Source organism: Otolemur garnettii, unplaced genomic scaffold (assembly GCF_000181295.1).
Source record: "Otolemur garnettii isolate 467f Iridium unplaced genomic scaffold, OtoGar3 scaffold00183, whole genome shotgun sequence".
In the NCBI taxonomy this organism is placed as follows: domain Eukaryota; kingdom Metazoa; phylum Chordata; class Mammalia; order Primates; family Galagidae; genus Otolemur; species Otolemur garnettii.
In genome coordinates, this window is record NW_003852578.1 from 1,186,557 (window position 1) to 1,195,240 (window position 8,684).

At 34.1% G+C, this 8,684-nt stretch overlaps 1 pseudogene; it reads left to right on the plus strand.

Annotated features, from left to right (window-relative positions):
- Positions 1–6,593: 6,593 nt before the first annotated feature.
- LOC111721779 lies at positions 6,594–6,730 on the plus strand (annotated as a pseudogene).
- The last annotated feature ends 1,954 nt before the right edge of the window (positions 6,731–8,684 follow it).

Here is an 8,684-nt window from a genome sequence, read left to right on the forward strand (position 1 = left end):
ATTTTATGAAATAGCATACTTAAATTGCAAATAAATATTAAGAATGCTCTCAGTCCACATCAGAAAACCATACACATGTACCTTTCAGCACACTAACCCATATATATATGAATAGCAAAACAAAAATTAAAACAGCAAAACTCAAACAAAAGCCTGTAAATTTTGTTAAAGATGTAGAACAAAGGGAACTTTCACTATTGCTGGTAACTGTATAATTGGGTATAACCACTCTGAAAAACCATAAGTACCTACGTAATTTTGTTACCAAATTCTCAACTCTTATCCCCAAGCCTCTATCAGAAGAACAAAGACAAGTGGTTGAGGAAAAGGACAGAAAAGAACGTCAGACTCCCATCTTAAAGTATCATTGTCTCAGCCATAAACACAAATACAGAGCTTTTAGTAGGGACTGTGTTCAGATTCGGGGTATTGTACAGTTCATGGTTCTGATCAATTTTCTGTCCTATGAAGACAATCTTATGACCTCTGCCCAATTTGACATCCCACACAGACCTCTTTGTGTACCTCCCAACCTCCTAGGGACAAATCTTTCGAGTTATCTCTTGTAATAACTTGCCCTTCCCAATCACTTGCCTGGAGGCAGGATGCAAGTTTTAATAGCAAAATGAGTGAGGAAAGTCTTTAAAGACAGAAAACATTTTTTAAACCACTTTTCAGGCTTTTCTTCTGTTATAATTCCATTTAAATAATGTTCAACAATGTAATAAACGTAAAAGTCAGGACAGTGTCTATACTGTATTTTTTTCCCTTGAGTATAACCACTCATGATTAAACAAGCTGCGTTCAATGCTAAATAACTGAAAAATTCATTGTTAAGATATAAACCCTCTCCAAGTTCTCTGTAGAGTTAATGAGATTCTAGTCAAGATATCACTAGGGTTTTTTGTTTTTCTTAGCCATAAACACAAATACAGAGCTTTTAGTGGGGACTGTGTTCAGCTTCGGGGTATTGTACAGTTCATGGTTCTGAACTAGGGTTGTTTGGAATTCATTGAGGGTACAATGAATTAGGTTACACTGATTGCATTTGTTAGGTACCATCCCTCTTATAATTGTGTCCTACCGCCCAAGAGAAGTGCCTTACACCATAAGCCCTCATCCCACTCCCAACTCCCCTCTACCCACTCCCTCCTTAAGTGTAGGAGTGATTGATACGTTGACAAATCGGGGGCTTATGTGTGACATAATAGAGGAATATTGTTTCAAGCAGCTAAGTATTACAGTATTCTGTTACACAATAATATGTATATAACTAAATCACCTGTATTATGACATTAGCCTGTGACTCTCAGAATGAAACTGCCATTAGGTCTAAGGATGACTAGATGTAAAAATCTCATTACAAGTTTGAAAAAAAACACTATTATTATAAAACTTGTCTGTTTAATAAAAGCCAGGGATTTTGTTCTCTTACATCGGGATGCATGAATCTGATGTAAGAGAACAAAATCCATGGCATTTATTTAAAATATTAGCTATTAAAAATATCAATTATCCGTTTGTTGAAAAGCAGACCCCATAATTTTCACTTATTTTTTCTAATTCCGCATTCTAGCAGTACAGCGTAAAAGGCAACTTTCTCTTAATAGGACATTCCCTCACGCAAGTGTGAGAAACAAACTGCTAGTTTATTTTAGGGATTCATATCTCTGTGGCTTCTGCAAACACATACAAAATTCCAGTTCAGCACTTCTGCTAATCAAGTAAAATTGTTCAGGAAGAATAAATTTTAGTGAGTTCCTGCTAAGAAATGTCAGACCAAAAGGATTTGCACTGCCCCAGGTTCGAAAGGTCAATGGGTTTGTTAAAGAGGTAGGGTGAACAATTTTCTGAACCAGTCTCCAGCATCAAAAATGCCCTGCCCAGTTCCAAGAAACCCATATCTGCAGACGGCTCACAAGGCAATATTCATAAATCTTTAATGAAAGGGTCAAAGCTAGGGTATTGCAATGCAAGCTATCATCAGTAGAAATAACACACAGGTCCAGTTGAAGAGTACTGTGGTTAACCCAGCACACATGGTAACAAAGCAGTTTCATCCACACTAGTATTTTCAAACATTTACTAAAAGGCATGAAGATTATTACACTTGAATTCTACAGTTCTTAATACATAACCTATAATTAGGTACAAAATGACTCACATCAAAGTCTATTTGAATGTCATTGGAGAAATTCAGAACATGATCAAAATTTTAAGTTTTTTTTTATCACAATATACCTAAATCAATAATTAAAGGTATACATACAAAATAAAATTTCAAAGAAAATCTTGTTGTACTAAATCTTGAATAGCATTTATAAAATCATGTAGGCTTACTCCTACACAGATACAACACATTGTATAGTTAAGGAGTTGTTGGGAAAAGCATATTTCAAAAGAATTTCCATTTCTGATATTAAACAAATTTGAACAATATCCTGATTCAAAATACCAAAAGATCTGAATGAATAACAAACTATTTTTTAAAATCACAACTAAATTCATAAGTTAGGAAAAAAGTTTTTTTCCCTGGGCTCCAAAAGAGAGAGGTTACTGGAAGACAGAGTGAAAAAAATGCAGCTGAACCACAGCTGTCTTGGGAGCATTTCCTGATCTCAGAACCAAAGGGCTCACAGTTTAACTACTTTTCCAAGAATTGGAGACAATACCTTCAGTCTACCAAAATGTGAGGTTAAAAATCGATCCCATACAAAATAAAGATGTTAGCTACAAAGGTACTATGAAATATATGCCCACTTATAAATGAGTATCACTAGAACTCTTCTGTTTATGCTGCCTCTGGATGAGGAAAACACAAATCATACAGACCAAGAAAACTTGAAAGTTTGGTCCTGAGTTCATGTGGCTTTAGAGGTTAAGTACAAGTCCCTGATGGGAAAGTCCAAAGAAAGAAAATATCTAAAGTTTCATTGACATTTTGGCATCTCAGTTTATCTGAAAATGAAACTTTTCTCTAGAGAGTGAGCTTCAGAGGATTTCTACAGATAACGTTCTGCTAATAAGCCTCACAAGTGTAACCAGCAAATACATATGGAAGCAACCATGAGTAAGACAGTAGAAAAAACACGCAGCAGATGGCACCTGTGGCTCAGTGAGTAGGGTGCTGGCCCCATATACTGAGGGTGGAGTGTTCAAACCCAGCCTCAGCCAAACTGCAACAAAAAATAGCCTGGCACTGTGGTGGGCACCTGCAGTCCCAGCTACTCAGGAGGCTGAGGCAAGAGAATCACCTAAGCCCAAGAGCTGGAGGTTGATGTGAGCTGTGACGCCACGGCCCTCTACCAAGGGTGACAAAGTAAGACTCTGTCTCTGAAAAAAAAAAGAGAGGAAAGAAAAAACACACAGCAAAATTCTGCTCAAAGAATTAAGGTGTTAAGTATTCAAATACAAATAGGTATATATGAATGTCTAAAAGAAATGAAAGATAGATTTATACCCCACATCTGGGAACAAGGTACTATCAAAAAGGAGTAAGTATATTTCATAGAGAACTAAATGCACTGTGCAGTCTTGAAAAATGTAATATTATTGAAAAGAATCCAGTGCTCATGGGAACAGTCAAGTAGGTATGAGTGAAGAAATAATTGATGGTACTGGGTGCAGATGAAGAAATAACTCAAATTTGCAGAAAACATTTTAAACAAACCAAACACAAGAAGACATAAAAATAATGGGCGATAAATTGAGAAGGTCCTACATTTGCATATTGGATTTCAGAAATAAAATGAAAGGGAAAATGAGGAATAGACCATAATAATTTTAAAAAACTGAGAAATACCTAGAATTGATAAAAACCAAACACAACCCAAAAAACACAATTGTCTTACTTAAAAAGCACAATATATTTCAAACAAAACACATTTTAAATAAAAATTCTTACTAGAGAAGACTGTATTTTTACAAAGTTGACTGCAACAATATGCTCTCCAAATGCTTTCTCACAATGCGACCATACCACTTAATTAAGAAGAAAAATCGAATTCTCTTCCCTTTGAATCTGAGAATGTCTTAAGAGTTCTTTGTAACAATAAAATGTGAAGATGACACTATGTGACTTCAGCAACTTGCTTGGAAAAAGCCATTGCTACTTCTTTTCTTTAAATGTTTGCTTTTGGAAGTTCCATCTGTAAATCTCTCTCCCTCTTAGAATTCAGCCACATGCTGAGGAGCCTACGCCTGACCCACATGGAGAAGCCAATTGTGGGTGCTACACCTAACTGATCCAGTTGAACTCAGCCTTCACAGTCATCATAGCCAAGGTGCCAGCCATTTATGTGAAGATGCTCCCTGATTACTGTAGCTCGCAGGTGTTAAAGTCTCCCTTGCCCAGGTTGGAGACACTTCTGAGCAGAGACCAGTATCCATGATCTGGGCTCGATCAAAGATTGACCTAAGTACCCCTTGTAAGCACAATAAAGTGATTGTTTTATGACTCTAATTGTAGGATGCTAGTTGGAACATTTAGCTAGACATATGGTAGTTTCACTAAGAAGGAAAGGAAATTAGAAGAGACGAATACTCAGTCTGATCAGTTCCTATTCAAATATTTATTAAATGACTTACCTCAAGAATCTGCAGGAAAAAATTATGAAAAAGGCACATGCCTGCTCGAAAACAAAATGGACAAAAGCCTTGAAAAGACCCATGATGAAAGAAGATACTTATGCGACCAATAAGCACTACCTACTTATCTGTATTAGTCATCAGAGAATGCAAATGAAGCCATATGTAGTGCAACTCACCATAACACAATGGCTAAAACGAAAAAGGTGGAAAATGACAAGTGTTGGTGATGTAAGTAACCGAAGCTATATAGACTGCTGGTGAAAGTGCAGACTAGTACAACTCTTTCAGGAAATCACTTACGGCACCTGCTAATGCAAGAATGCCTGAAGTACAACACAGCAAATTCAACTCCTAGGTATAATCCCAACAGAATCATGTATGCATGTAGTATATTCAACGAACACATAAAAATAAACAAGATATATACTAGAATATTTATCTCTGCTACTGTAAATTTACATGTCATCAAAAGCAGAATAAATAAATATGTCTTCATTTAGTCATACAATGTAATCCTACACAGAATACGGAAGTGAGAATGAACAAACCAGCGTGAGTTAATGTTCATAAATCTCACAAACACAAGTTAATGTTCATAAATCTCACCGACACAACGTTAAGCCAAAGAAGCCAAACACAAAAGAGCATATATTGTATAATTGTATTAGTGCAAATCCAAAAACAGGCAAAAAGTGAAATATTTAATAGTTTATTAAAACACTGAATGATATTACCATTCATAGGAATTTAAAATTCTAAGAGCGTCTAAGAGCTGCGTTTCTGTGGGTGCTGGTAATACCCTGTTTCTTGATGAGTGGGGGTTGTTTATCATGGAATTCAGAAAATGATTCAAAAATGAAGGCCTCAGAAGCAGATGTTTCTTTAAACTTTTCCTGCCTTCCTGTTTCTGGTTCCTCATCTTTTCAGAAGTTGACAATAGAAACTAGACTCCCTCTTCCTGCAGACAGATCACAGAAATAAGAATCCTACCAAAACCCTCCATAAAACCTAAAAATATGATTCTAACTAATCCTTTACCCTTCTGTATCAATACCGGCCAAAAAGAAATTATCTGACCTACCTTGTATAATTGTAGGCCATGAGACCCCCCCATGGTAGAGAGGTTCCTGCACACACATGCCAAGAAGAATCTAAACAGACATGCCTGGCTGACTTTCCACACTTAGTCTATTAGCATCACAGTGTACCAGTTTTGTTTGTTTGTTTGTTTGTTTGTTTTTTGCAGTTTTTGGCCAGGGCTGGGTTTGAACCCACCATCTCTGGTATATGGGGCCAGCACCCCCTTTAAGCCACAGGTGCCACCTTCAGAGTGTACCATTTTTGTGCAGTCATACTTCTACACACCTGGTCATGCTTTGTTGAACCTAACCAAAAAATAGTTCCCCTCTATCTTTGGGCCTTCATTCTGAAGGCTTTGCATAATATGAAAAATATGATCAAATGCATTTGTTTGCCTTTTCTCTTGTTAATCTGTCTTTTGTCAGTTGACTTCAGCACTTTCAGAAGGTGAAAGAGAAGTTTTTTCTTGGCACTTACAATTACATCAGTTCATTCTGTGGAAATTCATAGAACTGCACACTTGTAGTATGTGTACCGTTAGGAATATTTAATATACTTTCATAAAAGGTTTTCTTTTAAATAAAAACAGAGAGATAAAGAGACAAATGATTCAACAGAACAGAACAAAACCATGATACAATCAACTATCCTTAAAGAGCTGGAAGGAAACAAATATCCATTAAGAATTTTATACCCAACTAAATTATTAATAACAAGAGTGCAAGAACACACTTTACAAAGAGCCAGAATAGAGAGCATTCATCCATAATAAGATTTCTAAAAGAAAGATTCTTAGCTCTCTCCAGAAATCTTGAAACATACAAATGAATAGATCCCAGAATTTCTAAATCAGAATGTCTGAGCAGTACCAAGACATATGTTTCTAAAGATAATTTTACAGCATCTCAAAATGCACTCGAAGGATACTTACCTAGCAGGGGCAATATCATGATGGTTTTCCCATGGCAAGGCTTATCCATTACACTCCAGATGTGTTGACCCTGCAATTTCCCAAATGTGTAAAATTTGCCTTTATAACTGGTAGTAAAGTTATACTTTACTATAGTAAAGGAGATTGTGTTCATGATTTTCCTCTACTAAAAAAAAAAAAAAAATGAAGTCAGAGTTAAGAAGGGTTAAGAATGAGGAAGTTACATATTAAGTGCTCAGATACAAGAATTACTGATGTTTATATTATGGTTGTGAGCTAATAATAATATTCATACTCCCAAGTGTTTATATCTTTATCTCAATTAGATCACAGGTTTCATAAAGCATAAGTTTGTTTTTAATTTTAGTTTTTTTTTTCTTTTAACATTCTGGTCAGAAGTGTAGTAGTTATGTTGCCTTCAAAAGCCAGAAAATTGAGCTCATTATTGCTTGTTAAATGGTATATTTAATATGACCATTATTTCAGGTTGAGACTTTTTTCTTATTTTACCTGAAAACATCTCTAGAAATTCTTCTAATATATATAACTTCAAAATATCAATGTAAAAGTGAAGTCACGTACTTGGTCAAAGTTTTCACACCAAAGACATAAATTTCACCAATCACAATTTTAATTACAGCAAATGATAAGAATCAATTCACATCTTGCAGTTGATAGTGATTTATTTTTTCTTGCAATCAAGTTTATTATGAGGCAACCACCTCATAATGTAGTGATGGAAAGTTTTCCACTGGCACCAATAGCATGTGTAAATTTACTGATTCCTACAATTGATTCCTACAATCAATGGCTTTGCCATTTATCCTGGATTAGTCCTACATTCATAATTTGCCTGAATTTGCTAATTTATAAATATGGAAAGTACCAATAGTGTAATAATTACATGGATTAATTTATTTAAAAGAAAATGCCTGGACTTTATTAACTAATTAATTAAAATTGGCTATTGATGGTAAATCATCTACATCATTCAAAAATTCCTGTTTAAATTTATCTATAATTTTCTCCATTTTAAATTTTTACAAATTTAATGTAAGACTTATAGGTTAATTTAAGTTTGTGTTTCAACAGACACATTTTATCATTTGAAGATATAAATTAATTTACTCTGCTTAAAAATGTAAAAAGTGTTACTATAAAAACCAAAAAAAAATAACAGCTATAAATGTACTCATGATGTCTAATTTAGCAATTAATTTCAGATTATTTCTTTTTAGAAAAAGTGTCATTAAATCCACCCACTTTTGAAGTCCTTTTGTACTTCAGATAATGAAAACTGCATATATAAAGTAACATTTGAAAAATATTCCATAATTTCCTTTTAAATCTGGAATTCTGAACCTCCTTCAAACTAGGCAAAAAAGCTGACCTTCAGATAATGTTGAAAAAAGTTACTTTAGATGAAAGATAATGCCCCCAAAGCACCCACTTTTGACCATTGAAAGGTTTTGATCATTTCTCCACTCATGTTTGATGATGAAGGTGAAAAACACTAATTAGGCTTTTCACATTGCTTGCTTAATCTTCTTCTTGTCTAGAGCTCAGGGAATGTGTTTGATCTGAAGAAGTGATTTAGAATAAATTTAAATGAGTACCAGACAGAATTTTCACATCTGATGAATTAGAAATTTCACATAATTTTGTGGAATCTCAATGAAATATGTGTAATCTGTATTTTCTTAAGTATATTAGAAATTTCAATATTGTTTCTACATTAATTTTATCAATTCAAAAATTTACTGATTCCTACAATGGAAACTATCAAATAATTTAAAACATTTTAAATGACAAATTCTTTAAAAACATTTTTTGGAGTATTTTCAGTTCTGTAATGTTTAAATGAAAATTACTAAAATACATAAAACACGGCGCAATTTAAGAAAAAAATGAAACATCAATTTGTTTAAGCCTTATTTTAATATTTGTTATGATAAAAATTATAATTTTTATAGGTGGGATACAAAATCTTTCAAATAGTGAAATCTGAGATGAAGAATTACATATTGCTCTAAGTTATGGCATAGTAGAAACCTTTTCAAATGGTATTCTAACTCTAAACATC